This window comes from Protopterus annectens, chromosome 4.part1 (genome assembly GCF_019279795.1).
Source record: "Protopterus annectens isolate FY-2018-M chromosome 4.part1, PAN1.0, whole genome shotgun sequence".
Classification (NCBI taxonomy): Eukaryota; Metazoa; Chordata; order Ceratodontiformes; family Protopteridae; genus Protopterus; species Protopterus annectens.
The window spans coordinates 405,766,422-405,788,462 of record NC_056734.1 but is presented as its reverse complement, the minus strand read 5'-3'; the positions used below and the strand labels follow the sequence as shown (position 1 = coordinate 405,788,462).

The following is a 22,041-nucleotide window of genomic DNA, read 5'->3' as shown; positions in this document are numbered from 1 at the left end:
ATTGTCCCATCAGAGACCAGCATGGATCTGAATTCTCGCATATCCTCAAAGGCTTTTCCAGTCTATGCATATGACATTGAGGGGGAATCTCAGGTGATAATATCTGAGGGGACCGAGGGGAGATTCCTGAAATTTTAGTGAGGTTGGAAATTCCTACCACCATTATTGAGTTGCTTCATGGGTCTGACCATCCAAGGGTTTTTCAGGCAGGCATCCCAGAGAAGAAGAAAAAACAGAAGACAAAGCACATTTCCGCTGTTGTAAAGGATCCCCAGCATGAATGGTAAGATTTCTCTCAGGGTTTGTTTAATGTTTTGACAGCCTTGAAGCCTCCTCGAGGGGTCTCTCTTTCTGCTCCCCGCTGGTCTTCCATTCCTTTTAAGAGGCCTAGGGAATTAGATTCCTCCGGTGAAGATTTGAATTCTGAGGAAGAATCCCTGGCCTGTTTTACCCAAAATCACCCCCCACCTGTACTACATTTCAGAAGAACAGAATTCTCTGAGTCCAGACTCCCCCTTGGAAGAGTTGTCCTTTGGGGATACTATTACCCAGATGATGGACTATTTTATGTGAGACTATTCCCAGGTCTCTGACATTCAAATGGGGAACTGTGAGCTCTTACAGATGGAGTCTCCCAAACCATCAGCTGTCATTCCTCTTTTGGATGCACTTTTGGATACTTTTTCTGCAGCTTGTGTAGCTCCCGACTCTCAGCCTCCTGCATCAAAGAAGCCTGATATGTTCTGTAAGGTGCCTGAGGACTTAATTTCTTTATCAGTGTATAAGTGTCCTTCTATAGTTTCAGTTTTTCTGACAAACTCTCGTTGTTGCCATCTACTTCACTACTTCCTTATGATAAGGATAGCAGAGCTACGGAAAGTTTATGCAAAAAGGTTTAAAGTGCTGCCACCTTATCTGTTAGGGCCATTAACTACCAGAGTCATATAACAACCAGGTATGTTTTGACCCTCCTGTCCCATGTTTCTAAGGTGATTTCTGACCTTCCTGATTCTGAGGCTTTTGTCCTTACCCTGTTATGGTCCATTTCTCAAGTTGCCCATCACCCAATAAAATGCAGCTAGCTGTTTTGCAACTGATGCCTCTTCTAGTGCTCCTGCCTTTGGTTCATTGATGATTCCTGGCTGTGCCTTCAGTCTTTACCTGATGACATCAAGACCAAACTTTTAGATAACAAAAGCCTTTTTGGACTCCTGCTGCTGATTTATTTAAGTCCCTCCAGGATAAAGATAAGGCTTTGCAGGAACTGAAGCATATTTTTGTTTCCCCTATTACCACGTTTCACAGGAACTATCCTTCCAAGTCTGCCTTTGTTCGTAGACAGACTCAGCCCCTCCCTTGTAAGGGTACGAAGGGTTCTAATCATGTTACTTCTTCTAAGTCTACTCAGACTCCTCCTTCCCAGAAGCCTTATTTTCAGGATAAACCTGGATGATCTTCATGTTTCACTGTTGCAGTCATCACACTTGGATTATCTGCCTGCAGGTAGCCCTCAGTTGGCCCAAATACCAGAGTCTGTGGATTTCTGGGTCAGATGCTGTCACTTCTTCCATGACGTCAGGTCATCAGGGGTTTAAAACAGGCAGCCGATGCCATTACATCAGTCTTTCTTGCTGAGAAGGAGCCCAAAGCAGAAGCAGTTTGCAAGTGTCGGTTGGCCGCTACCTGAAATTTTTGTTTTTCGAGTTTCAAACCTGAAGTCTTCTAAAGCCAAGTACCCCGTTGGGGATTCTTTTTTCTTGCTCTAACTGATGTCAGAAAAAGTTAACAATTGTCTTGCCTGTGGAAAGCAAACACCTCACAGAGACCTCACAGAGATTTTCATTCTTACTGTGTCACCTGTTTAGGCCCAGACCCTCGCTGTCAGTTTTGTTTTGTGCCTTGTTTAACGCCCGAACCATTCATCATCGGGCTATTTTTGTCATTAAATTCTTTCGCTGTCATTCTCCGTATTCCGAAATGGCTTCACTAAGCCATCCGACTACTGATCTTCCGAAAAAGCGCAAAGATATAGACAGAGACAGACTGCATTGGTCAAAAACTACCGATGACGCTTCTGTTAAGCTAGTCGCCAGTCCGCCGGTACTCAGTGAGGCGTGTTTGCAGCCACTGATGCCCGCTTCTACAGATTTGCAGGCCTCTGCTGAGACCCATTCTGTGTCCAGTATGCCGCAAGATGCTTCTTTGACTATGGAACCTGTGGATGTCTCTACCTCGGATGGGTCTGGAGCCGCTTTGCAGGCACCGGCTTCTGAGGTGTATTCCGACCTTCCGATATTCGCATTAAACCGACAACTTCTTTTTTAGATAGAATTACCGAGTTTCTCAGGCTAAAAGTACACACTACACCTAGAAAACTGATGACCAAAGCGCATGCTCAAGCTCCCATGCCTCAAAAACAAATGCTTAGAATGGCTGAAGACCTTATCACCCTAATTAGGGGAAGCCAGCCTTCCCCTGCTAAGAGACCAAGAATTGAGTTTCTTTCTGATTCTACAGACCAGTAGTCTGATGACTCTAGTCCTTCTGATTACCAGGACATACCCTTTTCTACCTTTGAGGATTCAGATGTAGAGGAATCCATTCTGTCTGCCTCCCCTCCAGAGGATTTTTCTTGTGGTAAAACCTTGCATACTTTGAGAGCATTTCTGCTGGGAATGCCAGGATTATCCTCAGTCCAAAAAGAGACTCAGAGAATTTTTAGAGTTGCCTCAGCACAGGCCCCTAGCTATACCCCCTGTCCTGGATGTTGCATATGATGTCTTTATGGAATCCAGTCTTACTCCAGACACTGTACTCCCGGCCCCTAGAAAACCTGACAGGTACTACAGAGTACCTGATTTTCACAAATTTCTCTTTAAGAATCCTACTGCGGATCCAGAGACCATTTCTCAGGGGCATAAAGGTATTAAGGCTACTACAGCCAAAAACCCTACTCCTTCAAACAGGGATTCCCGAGCTTTAGATAGATGGGGTAAGAAGGTATATACCTCTGCAACTTTTGCCATCAGGGCATTGAATTGCCTGTTTCATATGTTGAAGTACCAGCAACATATTATGGAACAAATTAAACAAAAAATGGTGTTACTTCCAGATTGTGCAGAAAATAAAGATTTACAAGAGTTAATGCATTCTGCAAACCAAGTTAGTAAGCATACCTTGCAGTGTGGCTTTGATGCCCTAGAAGCATCTTGCAGGGCTGCAGTCACTGGATCTGTACTGAGAAGGCATGCTTTACTGAAGGAACAAACCTTGCCAGACCATGTCAAATCAAAATTACTAGACGCTCCTTTAAATGAGGACAGTTTCTTTGGCACCAAAGCAGAAGAGGTTCTTAAAAAGATGGAAGAAACAGCTAAATCTATGCAAACTGTTAAAGAATTGCAGCCACCTACATTCAGTAGGCATTGGCCTACAAAAAACTGGTCCTTTCCAGCCCCTTCCAGGCCTTCACAGTCCAAACCCAGGGGAACCAGACCACCCAAGACTACACTCTCAGGGTATGCAGAGATCTAAACAATGGAGTGCTCCCACCTCAAAAACAGGGAGTGGCAAGCCACCCCCTTATGGTAAAAGTTCACAATGACTTGTCAATTATCCTTCCCAGCCCTGCCCATCTACTTGCGCCCCCTAGGAGGAAAACTTGCCCTTCATGCCAAAAAATGGATGTCCATTACTCAGGACCGATGGATTCTAAACATTGTATCCCAGGGCTACAGATTCTACTTCCATTCCCTGCAAACCCCAAGCTGGTTTCCAGACCTTCCTCCAAACCAGTGGGCAGAGGCTCAAAAGCAAGTACATTCCTTGCTCAATATCAGGGCCATCCAACCTGTTCCAGTAGAACAAAGGGGACAGGGTTTCTACTCCAGACTGTTCCTGGTGCCCAGAAAAGAGGGCTTTTGGTGTCCAATCCTGGATCTATCAATTCTCAACACCTTTCTGGTGGTCCCAAAATTCAAAATGTTAACCCTGCAACATCTTCTCCCAATGCTAGCCAAGGATGCCTGGCTAGTCACCCTAGACTTAAAAGAAGCCTATCTGCACATCCCCATAAGGGAGTCTTGCAGGAGATATCTCCACTTCAGGGCAGGCTCTATGCACTATCAGTTCTCTGCACTTCCCTTTGGCTTAATCTACTGCACCCAGAGTATTCACAAAGTGCCTGGCTCCAGCCATTGCATACTGCAGGCACAGAAATATTCAAATTTTCCCATACTTGGACAATTGCCTGATTCAGGTGGATAGTCAGGAATTACTACTTCAACACCTGGCATTTGTAAAAAGACTCCTATCTTCGTTTGGGTACACCATCAACGAAAAGAAATCACAACTGGTGCCCAGTCAAAAAATTGTATTCCTGGGAGCAAGCTTAAAAAAAACTTCCCAGATGTCCTTTCTCACTCCAGAAAAACGGATCTATTTGAACAACTACTGCAAACGCATGGCCACCAAAACCCAGCTATCTGCAAGGAAAATACTGCAACCCCTAGGGTTCATGGCCTCATGCATTCTGCTAATTCCATATGCAAGACTGCATATGAGGAAACTTCAGTGGTACATAAAAAGTCTTTAGTGCCAACATTCTTGGGACCGGGAAACAGTCATTTTGATCATTCTTTGCCTAAGGGCAGAGTTCCTTTGGTGGGCAGAAGCATACAACCACAACAAGGGACTGCCTTTCACTCAGCCCCTCGCCACCTAAACCCAGACTACAGATGCATCAGACTATGCATGGGGGTGGGGGGGGGGGTTGATTCACATGGAAGGCAAACGCATTCAGGGAAAGTGGATCCCAGGACAAATTCTCCTGCACATCAATCAAAAAAAGATGTTAACTGTACAGTATGCTCTGACAGCCTTCAAATACCTAATCCTTCCAGGACAGCTGCTGATAAAAACAGACAACACCACAGTTATGTGGTACACAAACAAACAGTGGGGAATCCATTCTTACCCACTCTGCAGGTTAGCCATGGCCCTGTGGAACACAGCCTTGAGCAACCAAGTGCATCTGCAAGCTCAGTTCCTGCCAGGCAAACAGAATTCACTGGCAGATGAGTTAAGCAGAAATCTCCTAGACCCACATGAGTGGAAATTGGAGCCCAACACCTTCAACCTTCTAATCCAGAGGTGGGGAACACCAGAGGTGGACCTCTTTGCCTCCCCCAAAAACCACCAGTTGAGCAAACTTTGCACCAGAAACCCTCACAGCAGGGCCTGGAAGGTGGATGCCTTATCCTTCAAATGGGAAGACCTCTCAATTTATGCCTTTCCGCCTCTGCCCCTCCTTTCAAAGGTACTACTCAAGATCGGACAGGACAGCCCAAGGGCAATTATTATTGCCCCAGATTGGCCACGCCAGCACTGGTACCCACTCTTACGCAGTCTGACAACATTGCCACCCTGGCACCTTCATGAGACTCCTTCCCTGCTGTCTCAGCAGGAGGGACAAATTTTGCATCCACAGCTGCAAACCCTAAACCTTGCAGCCTGGCTTATCCCCTGAATAGTCCATCAGCAACCCTCAGCAAGCAGGTGCTGGACATTATTCTTGAGGCCAGAAGGCCTAGTACTAGAAAATCCTTTGCTGAAAAGTGGAAAAGATATTGCTCTTGGAGTCCATCTCAAGTAAAGGACACAGCTGTGCCCTCCTTACCTCAAATCCTTGATTACCTAACAGAGCTACTCCACAGAGGCCTATCCTTCTCCATTATGATTCATGCCTCTGCCATCTCAGCTTATTATAATATTGAGCCAACTCTATTCTCTCACCCTCTCATCATATATTTTCTGAGAGGGGCTAACAACTTAAGGCCCCCTGTGAGAGCACCCATCCCTGCCTGGGACCTTAACTTTGTACTGGAAAAGCTCCCACTCCCCCCTTTTGAACCTGCAGCTTCAGCAGTGTTAAAATTCCTTTCTTGGAAAACAGCCTTGCTTTTAGCCATAACCTCAGCTAGAAGAATGTCTGAGTTACAGGCACTAATGGCTGTGGAACCCTTCATTATTTTCCATGCTGACAGGGTTTCCCTCAGGACTAACCCATCCTTTATGCCTAAGGTGGTGTATAGTGTGGCTCTAAACCAAGCCATCCATTTGCCAACTTTCTTCCCTAATCCTCAAAATAAAGGGGAAAAGATCCTGCACTCCGTGGACGTGCACAGATAGCTCAGGTTTTACCTTGACAGGACCAAACCTTTCAGAAAATCTGACCAACTGCTAGTCAGCTTTGCTACAGGGGCAGAGGGCAAGGCCATTTCAAAGCAATCCATTTCCAAATGGATAGCACACTGCATCCATTTATGCTACAAGCACCATGGAAAATCTACCCCACAGGGGATCAGAACACATTCCATTAGGGCTACTTCCACCTCTACATCATTTCTCAGGGGAGTCCCTACCAGGGACATTCTGGAAGCTGCAACCTGGAGTTCTGTACATACCTTCGCCAAGCATTGCCACTTACCAATTTTTTCTAAATCCAGAGCTGGATTTGTACAGCAGTCTTAGAAGGCCCTGTTAGCCAGCCCTAACTCCTCTTGAATGCCTACACCCTTCCTCAGCTTTGGGAATCAACCCAAGTGTGATGACTGCAACAGTGAAACACGAGGAACATAGTACAGTTGTGTACACTTAACATAAATGTAGATGTTCGAGTATATTCACTGTTGCAGTCCTGGTTTCCCTCCCTCCAGCTCCCTGTTTTTCTCTATCCTTTCTACTTATCCTCTATATGGCCATTTTTTTATGGCAGGGGTATTTACATTTTACTGGTGGTGTTCCACACCATATACTAGCTTCCTGTTTGGGGGGCTGCTGACATCTGGGTCAAGAAAAACTCATGTAATGGCGTCGGCTGCCTGTTTTATACCCCTGATGACCTGACGTCATGGAAGAAGCGACAGCATCTGACACAGAAATCCCAAGACTCTGGTGTTCGGGCTGACTGACGGCTACCTGCAGGCAGATAACCCAAGTGTGATGACTGCAACAGTGAATACACATGAGCATCTACATTTATGGTAAGTGTACACAACTGTACCTTCTATTTGATGTTTAGCCTTCCCTTCCCCTCGGCCAGGTCCCCTTGTCTCTCTGCCTTTCCTTGCATCTTCCATTGTATCAACTCTGATTCTTGATATTCCGTGTTTGGAAATCCCTTCCTCCCTTTTCTCAACCTCTTCAAGAACAGCTTACTCATTTTCCAGAGGTTCTGCAGTCCCTTTTGGATCAGGGCACTATTCACCTTGTTTTGCCCACCCAGGTGGGGAATGGATTTTACTCCAGAATATTTTTGGTTCCTCAGAAGAAGGGTGTTTGGAGACCAATTTTGGATCTTCCTCTGCTCAACACTTCTCAGGGTTCCTTCTTTTTGGATGCTGTCCCTTCAGGCCTTGTTTCCTCCTCTTCTTCCCTCGGCCTTCATGGTTTCTCTAGATGTCAGTGATGCATATCTTCACATTCCCTTTCATCATTGGTTCAGGAAAGTTTTATATTACTCCATCTGTTCTTTTCGTTTTCATTTCTCTGCATTGCAGTTTGGCCTTTCTGCTGCCCCAAGGGTTTTCACTAAATGCCTTGCTCCTGTCTTTGCTTTTTGCAGGTTTCAGGGTATACAGATCTTTCCCTACGCAGACGATCTGCTCATTCAAGCTCTTTCTTTCAGCAGTCTGCTACAGGATCTCCAGTTTACTGTTGGTCTTTTACACAGTCTGGAGTTCACCATAAACCTGCAGAAATCAGTCCTGACACCTTCCCAGGATCATATTTTCCTCAGTTGCAGGCTTTTGACCATTCCTATGTAGGCATCTCTCCCTGTCCCCAAGGTTCTGTCCATGGCAGCCTTTTTCCAGTCTCCTCTTCTTCTCCCGTCTTCTGTCACAGCTAGGGAGTTTCTTAGGATTTTGGGATTTATGACCTCCATCATTACCATGCTCCCTCTCACCAGGATTCATATGAGAAGATTGCAATGGCATCTCAGATTGGTGTGGCTCCAACATTTCCACCCCCTGAAGTTCCCTGTTCTTTTCTTCCTTGTGTCAAGCTTGAGCTGCAGTGCTGGATTCATCTCATCAGCTGTCTCTTAATCCATGGGTTCCTTTTCAGGAACCGCTAACCGATGCCTCGGATGTGGAGCTGGAGCTGCTTGTGGACCTCTAAAGGTCCAGGGTCTCTGACCTCCTCATCCGAGGTCAGATCATTTCAACATAAAAGAATTGAGGGTTCTGCTTTTGGTTGTATAAGCTTTTCATTCCCTCTTTCATCCCAGCCCCCTCAAAGTCTTCATAGAAAATGCCACAGTGATGTGGTATGTCAAAAAGCAGGGGGTATGAGGCCCTTTCTCCTTTGCAGACTAACTGTTGAGATCTGGGATCTAGTTATCCAGTATCATGTGGCTCTTATGTGGTTTACATTCCCTCAGAGCACAATCTTGTGGCAGACACTCTGAGCAGGTCAGAACACAGACTTACAAATGGATGCTTCACAGAGATGTGTTCCGGGAAGTTACCCATCGTTGAGTTATTCCTCAGATAGATCTTTTTGCCTCTTCTCCGAACAAACAGCTTCCTCTTTTCTGTTCCAGAGTCCCAAGTCCGCTGACTTGGAAAGTGGACACCCTGTCTTTCCCTTGGAAAAGAATTAGTTCTACATAAGTCTCTCCCAGAATCTTACTGGTGACCCCCTTTTGGCCTGGACAGCATTGATTTCCCTTTATAGGTTCATAGGTTCATACTAGTCTATCTGCCCTAGGGCATTTATAAGCCTAGCCAGAGTGTGTTTGGCTTTCGCCACCCATTTTAAATGAATTTTGCTATGCCCTTTTTCGATGTTAGTATACTGTGCCTCTGTCTAACAGTGACACAGAAGTGATACCCGGGGTAAACCTACGATCTCCCATCCACTCATCAAGATTCCTCTTGAAGAGAGTCAATGAGGGACTCTGCCTAACCTGGACTGGGATTTTATTCCAGAGTGAAGGGAGCCTCTGGGTTATGAATCTGTCCCTCCAGCATGTCCTATTTATTTCAGTGCTGAGGTTCAAGTCTCTCGAGCACGTAGCTCGATGGGATTTGGATTTTCTGAGGTGCAGCATGTCCATTAATTCCGGGTTGGACATGGCTTTATACATCAGGTACAGATCGCCTCTGAGCAGGTGGTATGCCACTGAGTAGAGCTGGAGTTTCTTTAACCGGGCAGCATATGGCATCTGTTTGAGCCCTTTGATCCTCTCGGTGAGGTACTTTTGGGGTCTTTCCAGTTGCTGCAGGTGTCTGGTAAGGTACATCCCAAAAGGGGCATTGTACTCAATTATGGGCCTGATGAGGGATGAGTAAAGAGGCACGATGACCTCCCCTGATCTAGATGTGAATCCCTTCATGATTAGGTGAGCTATATAAAATGTTTTTCTAACCACTTTGGCCACGTGGTTTTCAAATGAGAGATTGCTATCAACTTGGGTCCCCAGGTCCCTAATTGCTACTTCTGTACTTAATGGATTACCACCTATGTGGTAATTTGTGGGCACTTTGTTTTTGCCAAAGGGGATGACTATACACTTTTTGGCATTTAGCTTGAGGCCATGGCTCTGGCACCAGTTGTCTGTTTCTATGAGGCCCTTTTGTAGGATGCTTGTGTCGGCTGGAGAGTTGATTATGGCACCTAGTTTGCAGTCATCTGCAAACTTGGTCAGACACAGTCCTTCCGTGTTAGCCTGTACATCCGAGAAATGTATACCGAACAAGAGAGGTCCCAGAACTGAGCCTTGTGGGACGCCACTTGTAACTGGTTTGGAGTCTGACATTGCTCCAGCAATTCTAACCATGTGGGTTCTGTCCTTGAGCCAGTTTGCAACCCATCTAGTGACATAGGGGTTTATATTTAAGCTGGTGAGCTTATCTATAATGCCCAAGTGGGGTATTGTATCGAAGGCTTTTGCAAGGTCCAGGTAGGCTGTGTGGACCACCTTCCCCTCGTCAATGGCCTTGGTGACTGTTTCAAAGAAATTGACCAGGTTTAAGAGGCAGGATCTGCCCTTAACAAAGCCGAACTGGGTAGGATCCAGTGTCTGTAGGTCCCCAATATCTTTATTTATGAGGTCCATGATGATCCTTTCCATAGCTGTGCAAACCAAGCTAGTCAGGCTCAGATAGTTTCCAGGATCCGTTGAGGCAACACCTTTGTGGAGAGGGACCACTGTTGCTGTATGCCACTCATTGGGTACATATCCTGTAGTAAGGCTGAGATTGAACAGTAGTTTTATGTTTGGGTTTAGCTCTTCTTGGAGTTCATGTAGGATGCAGCCCCGGGACACCGTCTGGTCCCATTGATGCTGTGTTTTTTGCTTTGGAGAGGGCGGCTCTTACCTGAGCATCTGAGATGTCAGGGGGGCAGCACTCTGCTGGGATAGATATTTGCCCTTTTGGTGGGGAGGGGGGGGAGAAGTTTGCGCTGAACCCGTCAGCTAGGATGTTGGCAATGTCTGTGGGTTCGGTGTATTTTTTTGTCATTTTGGACTAATTCTGAGCATATCTGGGAATTCCCACCCAGGTTCCTAACATAACTAAAGAAAGCCTTGTGATTGTCCTTAGTGCCCTGTGCAATTTTTCTCTCGAAGCTGGCTTTAGATGATTTTATGAGTGCCCGTAGTTTTTTGCTAATACTGATCAGAGATGACTTCCCTTTTTGAGATTTTGCTCTATCATGTAGTAGCTTCCTCCTTCTATTGTATAGTTTGTTTATGGCTGGGGTCCACCAGACAGGACGCCTGCTTTTGGAGGATTGGGTCTTGGTTTTATTTGGGATTGCATGAATCATGCATTCCTGAAGGTGTTCATAGAATGCATTTATAAAGGATTCTGCAGTCTGGGCCATATTTTCCACAGGCCCGGCGGCTTTGAAGGATTCCACCTCGGTTTTGAGGAGTGTGAAATTTGCTTTAGAGAAGTTTTTCAATGTGGTTTTCTGGGCAGGGGGTGGGGTCGGGATGGGAATATCCAGTGAGATTAGTTTATGGTCTGATCTTACCAGTGAGGGATACACTTCTGGTCTGGAGCATAGAGCCCCCATGTTGGTGATGATCAGGTCCAGTATGTTTTCCCCTCTTGTGGGAGTGGTAACAAGTTGTTCCATAGCATTTGAGTTTATAAATTCTAGGAACCTTTGGGCTAGGGTGTTGGAGCTAGAGTAATGCTCCCAGTCCATGTTTGGGTAGTTGAAGTCGCCCAATATAATGGTGTTTGGAGAGACCTTCATATTTTCCAGTGTTCTCAGGAAGGCCGAGTGGGGTTCCTGGGTTTGGGAGGGTGGTCTGTAGCAGGCTATAAACTGGAAGGCAGTTTTACCCACTGTTAGTTGCACATAGATAGTCTCTGATGCTTCGTGCTGTGCCACCAACCTGGAGGTGTGGGTATCTTTGACGAATATTGATACTCCCCTCCTTTTGTGGTTCGGTCCAAGTTTTGGGGCCAAAAAGCATGGTATGAGGTATAACCTGGTAGTGCTGGGGTGCTCTCGGGAGCCTTGAACCAGGTTTCTGTTACTGCACAGATATCGATGTTCTCCATGCTAAGGAGAGTTTCGATTGCGTGCATCTTGAGGTTTAGACTTCTGGCGTTGAGTAGCATTACTCTTAGTTTCTTATCCCTTGTGATACCTATGGAGGTGGGTTTGTCTTTTGAGCCTTGCCTTAAAAAGGCACTTTGTGGGTGGCAAGAGCCTTTGCCAATATCCGAAAGCCCAGGGGTGACAGGTGCAAGCCATCCCTAGTGAAGCATCGTGGCTTGTCGAGCATGTCATCCCAGGCTGACAGGCATTGGATCCCCTTTGAATGACACCAATACTTAAGCCAATTGTTGAAATTAATCATCTTGTCTTCATATTGTGACATCATTCTTGGTGAGGGTAAGATGCTACTCAAGGTCAGGGTCATACCGACCTGGGCTACATGCTCAGAGAGCTCCTCTGTCTCTTTTCATGTAGTCCAGGGAGGTACGTCTCAGGTCATTCACACCAGCATGGACAATGACTGAGTCATATTTGTACTTGCCTTGGAGTGACCTGAGTGCTTGTGTTATGTGGCGGATCCTAGCGCCCGACAGGCAGCTCACCGTGACCTTCTCCTTGTTCAGCCTGGTGAGCGGGACGTCTGTGTGCCTGACGATAGAATCACCTATTACAAGTGTATCAGGTGTGTTGTTTAGCCTTAAGGGCTGTGACTGTTCGGCACACTGGCTTTGTGATCTATGTGTTGCACGTGTTTTGTTTTGAGGTAGCGGTTGCTTGGGTGTCTGCTTTGGAGGTCTCTGCTGCTTAGGCAGATTTTTATTTAGAGCTTCCGAGTATGTTTTTGTGTGTTTAGGTGTTTGGCTTGCTGTCATGGTTGGTCTATGTGAGACTGGAATTGCAGTGTGTGTGGTTTCCTTTTCCTCCTGACTGGTTACGCCAGTACTGAGTTGAGAGAGCTTAGTCTCCAGTTTGGCTATATGGTTGCATCTCTCACATGTGTTGGAATTTGTTGGGAGGAGGAGAGGGTTGTCTGTGTACATGAGGCAGTTGTAACATTGCCTCAAGATTCCCAGATTCACCAGCTGGACCGGAGAAGAGATTGACAACTGACCTTTGGACACGCTAGAATAGTATTGGGAATTACTTTATAATTGAAAAAAAGGGTCAGTGGGGATCAAGATACTCAAGGGGAGTTTGTGAGGGTGTAGTGCTTTTAATTTTTTAGTGCTGACTTATATAATTGCTTTAGTGAGCAAGTGCCAGGCTTTAGAGTAGTAATAGGGTGTTTATTATGTGAACTAGATCAGTTCTAAGGGAAAAAGTGAAGAGCCGACTTTGTGGAGCCGAGAATGGTTTAAACCCAATTAAGCGGAGCTGCCCAATGCTGCGCTATGCGCAAAATCGCAACAAAGCGGGTTTTATACAGGGGGACTTGGAAGAGCTAGAATTTGGCCCAAAAAGGCCAATAGACTATCAGATTCTTGTGCTGGGAACACTCCTCCAGGGATAGATAGACTGCTCTAAGCTCCCCACTGCCACTGGTGAACAAAGAAGCCTCCCTTTATCCAAGAAAGGAAATGGGCAACACAGGAACTTTCCAAAAGTCCAGAATACAGCAAAGCCTGTATTTGGACTACTCTAGGTCAGGAAAGACGGGAAACAAGGATAATTTTTTTGTTTTTTTTTCTTTTTTGCAACACACAGCAGGAAAATGCAATAAATATGTAACACAGGCTAGCGCACTTGAGTGTGTAGCCTCAACAGGTATATGCAACAAACAGGACAAACTTTAAATTACACGCGCTAAAGCTGGCTTTAAAGCAGGGGGTTAGAAACAGATAGGAAATGGCCCAAAACGGCCAATAAGCTACAAGTCACTGGGCTGGCACCACTCCTCAAGGGACAGATAGGCTGCTCAGAGCTCCCCACTCTCACTGGTGAACAAAGAAGCTTCCTCCTATCCAAATAAGGATATGGGCAACACAGGAACTATGACACAGCCCAGAGATCAGCAATACCTGAAGACTGGACTATTCTAGTTCAGTAAAGGTGGGAAACAAGGAATTTTTTTATTTATTTATTTATTTATTTATTTATTTATTTACAAAGTAGCAGAAATTGGGTACAGAACACAGTAAATGCTTTAATTCGGCTAGCACACTTGAGTGTGTAGCCTACCAGTTAAACTAAGCAAAAACAAACTTTAAAAGTGCAAAAAAACTCAGAAATACAGGCAGGAATGCAACAAAACAACTTTGCAGAGCTTATTTAGTTAAAGAAACAGAGAAGTCTATATATACAGAAAAGCAGCTAAAACACACAAACACTTCAGATGCATGCAACCTAGAGCACTTGAGTTGTAGCAATATTAAGGCAATTACAGTTATAATAAATGCTCTGAAATATACTCTATATTTCCAAAATGTTTGAGAAGCACAGTCAGAACACAAGGAGATTCAGGCAAAAAAAAAAATTTTTTTTTTTTTTTTGAAAGGGAAAAAGGAGAAACAGAAGGCCTTATCGAATGTTCATAGGTTCATAGGTAGGTACTAGGCTATTGGCCCTAGGGCCCATACAAGCCTAGCCAAAAAATGTACCCTGGCTTTCGCCACCCAAGAAAATTATTTTCCTATGCCCCTGTCGAACAGAGCCACATAAGTGATCCCCGGGGTGAATTTTCCATTTCCCATCCAATCATCAAGATTTTTCTTGAAGAGTGCTAATGAGGAGCTCTGTTTGACATAGATAGGTAGTCTGTTCCAGAGTATGGGAAGTCTCTGGGACAGGAATCTATCCCTCCACCATGTTCTTTTTATTGTGGTGACAAGGTTAAGGTCCCTAGAGCGTGTAGCTCGGAGGGATTGGGATTTCTTTAAGTGGAGCATGCCCAACAGCTCTGGGTTTGACATAGCTTTGTATGTTAGGCAGAGATCGCCCCTGAGTAGGCGATATGCGATTGAGTAAAGCTGTAGTTTTTTTAGATGGTCTGCATAGGGCATCTGTTTGAGGCCAGTAATCCTCTTTGTGAGGTATTTCTGTGGTCTTTCCAGTTGTTGTAGGTGTCTTGTGAGGTACATACCAAAAGGGGCGTTGTACTCTATAATGGGTCTAATGAGTGATGAGTAGAGGGGAACAATGACCTCTTTTTTCTGGATGAGAATCCTTTTGTGATGAGATGAGCCACGTAGAAGGATTTCCTGACCACTGTGGCAATGTGATTATCAAAGGAGAGACTACTGTGCACCTGTGTCCCAAGGTCTCTTATCAAATTTTCGGCATTAAGTAGACTACCAGCTATGTGGTAGTTCATGGGTACAGAGTTTTTACCAAAGGGGATAACAATACACTTTTTGGCATTGAGCTTCAGGCCATGGCTTTGACACCAGGTATCTGTCTCAGTGAGGCCCTTTTGTAGTTTGTCCACATCGTTAGGAGTTTCAATTATGGCTCCTAGTTTGCAGTCATCTGCAAACTTTGTTAGGCAAAGAACTTCTGTGTTGGCCTGCACTATAGAGAAGTAGATACCAAACAGGAGAGGACCCAGGACTGAACCCTGTGGTACTCCACTTGTCACTGGTCTGATGTCGGATTTGGAATCCGCTACTTTCACAGTGTGGGTTCTGTCCGTGAACCAGTTGGCAACCCATCTTGTGACATAGGGATTTATACCTAGTTTAGTGAGCTTATCTATAATTCCAGAGTGGGGGATGGTGTCGAAAGCCTTGGCGAGATCTAGATAAGCTGTGTGAACCATTTTACCCTCATCTATGGCTTTGGTGACTGCTTCAAAGAAGTCAATCAGGTTTAGGAGACATGATCTGCCTTTTACAAATCCAAACTGAGTAGGGTCCAGAGTTTGGAGATTACCAATGTCTTTGTTTATGAGTTCCATGATGATATGCTCCATGGCCTTGCAGACCAGGCTCGTCAGGCTAATGGGGCAGTAGTTCCCGGGGTCCATCGTGACTTCCACTTTGTGGAGTGGGATAACTGTCGCGGTGCGCCATTCAGTGGGTACAAAGCCTGAGGTGAGGCTATGATTGAACATGGTACTAAGGTAGGGTGCCAGTTCATTCTGTAGTTCATGTAGAATGCAGCCTGGGATATTGTCAGGTCCCATGGATGCTGTGTTCTTGGCTTTGGAGAGTGTGTTTTTTACCTGTGCAGCCGTGATTATAGGAACTTTGCATTCTTCCGGTATAGAGATGGGCTCTCTAGGGGATGAGAGGGGGGTAAAGTTAGCACTGAACCTATCTGCTAGGATGTTGGCAATATCAGTTGGTTCTGTATATTTAGTGCCATTATGCTGTAACTCAGAGCAGATCTGAGTGTTCCCATTTAGATTCTTGACATAGCTATAGAATGCTTTGTGGTTGTCTTTAGAGTCAGTGGCAGTTTTGTTTTCGTAACTAGCTTTGGAGGATTTTATGAGGGATCTCAGCTTCTTACTGAGGTTGACCAGGAAGTTCCTCCAGTCATGGGATTTTACTCTTTTTTGCAACAGTTTCTTTCTTCTGTTGTAGAGTTTGTTTATGGCAGAGGACCACCAGATTGGCTTCCTTTTTTTGGAGGATAACATCTTGGTTCTATTAGGGATAGCATGATGCATGCACTCGTGTAAGTGCTTATAAAGTGCATTTGTGTAGGATTCGGCAGTCATATCTCTATTGTCCGTCTGCATGGGTGTCATGAAGTTTGCCACTTCTGTCTTAAGAAGTGTGAAGTTGGCTTTTGAGAAGTTTTTTACGATGGTTTTCCTAATTGGGGCTGGGGGTGGGATGTGGATGTCTAGGCTGATTAGCTTGTGGTCGGATCTGACCAACGAGGAATTGACCTCTGGTGTGGAACACCGGTTTCCCATGTTGGTAATGACCAGGTCTAGGATATTGCTGCCCCTGGTGGGGGTGTAAATAAGTTGTTCCAAGGCGTTAGAATTTATGAATTCTAGAAAACGTTGAGCAAAAGAGTTGGTACATGAGTAGTTTTCCCAGTTAATGGTGGGGTAGTTGAAATCGCCCATTATTAGGGTGTTGGGTTGTACCCTAATACTTTCCAGTGTATCAAGAAATGAGGAGTGTGAATCCTGGGGCATGGTGGGGGGTCTGTAGCAAGCTACAATTTGGATTGCGGTCTTGCCCAGAGTTAGTTGCACTTGGATAATATTGGATGCATTATGCTGTGCAACTAGCCTGGAGGTGTGGATATCCTTAATGAATATGGACACGCCTCCGCCTTTAATGCTTCTTTCTGGGTTAGGTGGCCGAAAGGTGTGGTATGAATTGAAGCCTGGTAATGCAGGGGTGTTTTCTGGAGCTTTGAACTAGGTCTCTGTCACTGCACAGATGTCAATGTTCTCCATTTTAAGGAGTGCCTCGAGTGAGTGAATTTTGAGGTTTAGACTTCTAGCATTGAGTAGCATTACCCTCAGATTTTGCTTGCTTGTACCTGTTATGGTGGTGAATTTGTCATTTGAACCTTGCCTAAAAAAATCACTATAGGGGTTGCAAGAGTCTTAGCCAGTATCCGGAATCCTAAGGGCGACAGGTGCAGGCCATCTCTGGCAAAGCATCGTGGACTGTCGATCATGTTGTCCCAGGCAAATACTGGATCCCCTTAGAATGACACCAGAAGCTTAGCTAATTGTTGAAGTCAATCATTTTGTCCTTGTACTGTGGTATCATTCTGGGTGATGGCAGTATGCTACTCAGGGTTAGGGTCATACCTGCCTGGGATACAAGATCGGAGAGCTCCTCCATGTCTCTTTTCATGTAGTCCAGGGAGGTACGTCTCAGGTCATTCACACCAACATGGACAATGACAGTGTCATATTTGTACTTATTGTGGAGTGACCTGAGTGCATGCGTTATGTGTTGGATCCTGGAACCTGACAGGCAGCTGACAGTAACTTTCTCCTTGTTTAGTCTAGTGAGTGGAACATCAGTGTGCCTGACTATAGAGTCACCTATGACTAGAGTGTTGGGTACGTTGTTATGCCTTATGGGCTGTGGTTGAATGGCACACTGAGTTTGTGGGCTATGTGTCATTTGGGTTGTGTTGGGGGGTGGAGTTTGCTTGCATTTATGCTTTGGATGTCCCTGATGCTTGGGCAGGTTTGTATTGAGAGCCTCCGCGAATGTAGGTGTGTGTTTTGTGTTTCTATGTGTGTGTTTTGGTGGTGTAGGTTTTGAGGGACTATGTGATGAGTGTGGTGTGGTGCAAGTGTTTACCTTTTCCTCTTGACTGTCTAGTCCAGTCTTGGGTGAAGAGAGCTTTGCTTCCAGTTTGGCTATATAAGGGCATCTCTCACAGGTTGTAGTGTTGGGTGGTAGGAGGAGAGGGTTGTCTGTGTACATGAGGCAATTGCTGCATTGCCCCAAGATGCCCAGATTCATCAGGTAGACAGGAGAAATCACTGGGAGCTGACCCTTAGACATGCCTGGATAAATGCTTATTTATTAAGTACTAAAAACTGCTTTCCACTAGACAAGTGAGGAAAGTTGAGTGCTGTAGTAATTTGCAGCTTATGTAGTGCATACAATGAGTTCTGAACAAGTGCTGAGTTCAAAGAAACAGATTTGAGTGCTGAAACTAGAAAACTGGCTAGTTATTAGAAAAAAAACTAAGCTAGAAGGCTTCCCTCCAACACAGAAGGGCTTGGGGGCTCAGAAGCCTACAAACAGTCTATACCACTTAACAGGATTAACAGGAAAGGCAGGAAATGAGCTTAAAACATTTTTTTTTCTTTTTTGTTTCCCAGATGCTCTCTTTGTACACAATAGGAGTGCCTGAAATCAGAATATGATCTCACTGCACTCAGGTCAGTGAGCAAATGACATGGGCCCAGAAGGAGTATCCAAACACAAATTTACAAGAGGGGCGGGCAGTTTCAAGGCCACTAAGATTAACACCAAAACAAAAACAAGGAGGGTGGGTGGGACTAACTGAAGAGCAAAAACAAGGAGGGTGGGTGGGACTAACTGAAGAGCAATGTCAAAACTTCCAGTTCAGTTAATATTCCTGCAACACAGTTAAATCAATTTAAATACTGTATTTTTGAAAAAAGTGCAGATAAAGGTACTTAAATTCTCTTATACGTCCTGTTGAATACAGCTAGATCTTAGCCGGCCAAAGCTGAGGTTTTTAAGCAGAAAATATTTCAAACTGTACCACTTAAATAGGCAAGGACAGGAAATCAAAGAATGTGGCTACCCCCACACCTGCAGTTACTAACAAATAATAAAATTCAGCAAGCACTGACTGAAGAGCAGAGTCCTAACTTCCAGTTCAGTTAATATTCCTGAAACACTGTTAAATCAATTTAAATACTGTATTTTTTGAAAAAAGTGCATATAAAGGTACTTAAATTCTCTTATACATCCAGTTGAATACAGCTAGATCTTAGCCGGCCAAAGCTGAGGTTTTTAAGCAGAAAATATTTCAAACTGTACCACTTAAACAGGCAAGGCAAGGACAGGAAATCAAAGAATGTGGCTACCCCCACACCTGCAATTAGTAACAAATAATAAAATTCAGCAAGCACTGACTGAAGAGCAGAGTCAAAACTTCCAGTTCAGTTAATATTCCTGCAACACAGTTAAATCAATTTAAATACTGTATTTTTTGAAAAAAGTGCAGATAAAGGTACTTAAATTCTCTTATACGTCCAGTTGAATACAGCTAGATCTTAGCCGGCCAAAGTTCAGGTTTTTACGCAGAAAATATTTCACATTGTACCACTTAAATAGGCAAGGACAGGAAATCAAAGAATGTGGCTACCCCCACACCTGCAATTACTAACAAATAATAAAATTCAGCAAGCACTGATTGAAGAGCAGAGTCAAAGCTTCCAGTTCAGTTAATATTCCTGCAACACAGTTAAATCAATTTAAATACTGTATTTTTTGAAAAAAAGTGCAGATAAAGGTACTTAAATTCTCTTATACGTCCAGTTGAATACAGCTAGATCTTAGCCAGACAAAGCTTAGGTTTTTAAGCAGAAAAAAATTCAAACTGTACTACTTAAATAGGCAAGGACAGGAAATCAAAGAATGTGGCTACCCCCACACCTGCAATTAATAACAAATAATAAAATTCAGCAAGCACTAACTGAAGAGCAGAGTCAAAACATCCACTTCCGTTAATATTCCTGCAACACAGTTAAATCAATTTAAATACTGTATTTTTTGAAAAAAGTGCAGATAAAGGTACTTAAATTCTCTTATACATCCAGTTGAATACAGCTAGATCTTAGCCAGCCAAAGCTGAGGTTTTTAAGCAGAAAATATTTCGAACTGTACCACTTAAATAGGCAAGGACAGGAAATCAAACAATGTGGCTACCCCCCACACCTGCAATTACTAACAAATAATAAAATTCAGCAAGCACTGACTGAAGAGCAGAGTCAAAGTTTCCAGTTCAGTTAATATTCCTGCAACACAGTTAAATCATTTTAAATACTGTATTTTTTGAAAAAAAGTGCAGATAAAGATACTTAAATTCTCTTATACGTCCAGTTGAATACAGCTAGATCATAGCCGGCTAAAGCTGAGGTTTTTAAGCAGAAAATATTTCAAACTATACCACTTAAATAGGCAAGGACAGGAAATCAAAGAATGTGGCTACCCCCACACCTGCAATTACTAACAAATAATAAAATTCAGCATGCACTGACTGAAGAGCAGAGTCAAAACGTCCAGTTCAGTTAATATTCCTGAAACACAGTTAAATCAATTTAAATACTGTATTTTTTGAAAAGAAGTGCAGATAAAGGTATTTAAATTCTCTTATATGTCCAGTTGAGTACAGCTAGATCTTAGCCGGCCAAAGCTGAGGCTTTTAAGCAGAAAATATTTCAAACTGTACCACTTAAATAGGCAAGGACAGGAAATCAAAGAATGTGGCTACCCCACACCTGCAATTACTAACAAATAATAAAATTCAGCAAGCACTGACTGAAGAGCAGAGTCAAAACTTCCAGTTCAGTTAATATTCCTGCAACACAGTTAAATCAAATACTGTATTTTTTGAAAAAAAGTGCAGATAAAGGTACTTAAATTCTCTTATACGTCCAGTTGAATACAGCTAGATCTTGCCGGCCAAAGCTGAGGTTTTTAAGCAGAAAATATTTCAAACTGTGCCAGCTAAATAGGCAAGGACAGGAAATCAAATAATGTGGCTACCCCCACACCTGCAATTACTAACAAATAATAAAATTCTGCAAGCACTGACCCAAGAGCAGAGTCAAAACTTCCAGTTCAGTTAATATTCCTGCAACACAGTTAAAATCAATTTAAATACTGTATTTTTTAAAAAAAAGTGCCGATAAAGGTACTTAAATTCTCTTATACGTCCAGTTGAATACAGCTAGATCTTAGCCGGCCAAAGCTGAGGTTTTTAAGCAGAAAATATTTCAAACTGTACCACTTAAATAGGCAAGGACAGGAAATCAAAGAATGTGGCTAGCCCCACACCTGCAATTACTAACAAATAATAAAATTCAGCAAGCACTGACTGAAGAGCAGAGTCAAAACTTCCAGTTCATTTAAAATTCCCGCAACACAGTTAAATCAATTTAAATACTGTATTTTTGAAAAAAGTGCAGATAAAGGTACTTAAATTCTCTTATATGTCCAGTTGAATACAGCTAGATCTTAGCCGGCCAAAGCTAAGGTTTTTAAGCAGAAAATATTTCAAACTGTACCACTTAAATAAGCAAGGACAGGAAATCAAAGGATGTGGCTACCCCCACACCTGCAATTACTAACAAATAATAAAATTCAGCAAGCACTGACTGAAGAGCAGAGTCAAAACTTCCAGTTCAGTTAATATACCTGCAACACAGTTAAATCAATTTAAATACTGTATTATTTGAAAAAAAGTGCAAATAAAGGTACTTAAATTCTCTTATACGTTAAGTTGAATACAGCTAGATCTTAGCCGGGCAAGGCTGAGGATTTTAAGCAGAAAATATTTCAAACTGTACCACTTAAATAGGCAAGGACAGGAAATCAAAGAATGTGGCTACCCCCACACCTGCAATTACTAACAAATAATAAAAGTCAAGCAAACACTGACTGAAGAGTAGAGTCAAAATTTCCAGTTCAGTTAATATTCCTGCAACACAGTTAAATCAATTTAAATACTATATTTTTTGAAAAAAAGTGCAGACTGGGAGGAGTGTCACAGATCAGATTTACAGTAGGGGTGGGCAACTGCAAAGCCACCAAGTATAACAGCAACACACCAACTGGGAGGGGGGGTGGGAACAAAAACAATAGTCTACAAGACAGTAAGCACTACAGAAAGCCACCAATGAAAGTTTTTAAACAGATAAAGATTTGTAAAGATACAGAAGGCTTTTAACTGCAAACAAATCAGTTACTTGTGCAGATTAGTTAATAGCAATAAAATACACTCAAAGACTAAAAAACAGGCAATAAAAGTGCTATATATTGATTGTTAGAAACAATAATCTGTATAAATAATCGAAAAAAAAAACAACAGGATACGTATTTC

The 22,041-nt window shown here is 43.6% G+C and overlaps 1 protein-coding gene across 2 annotated transcripts in view; it reads left to right on the top strand.

The window, feature by feature from the left end:
* The window catches only part of LOC122800889 (interleukin 1 receptor accessory protein), a 1,870,333-nt gene that overhangs the window by 1,500,374 nt on the left and 347,918 nt on the right, over positions 1-22,041 (top strand). The gene's annotated exons all lie outside the window — the stretch shown is intronic.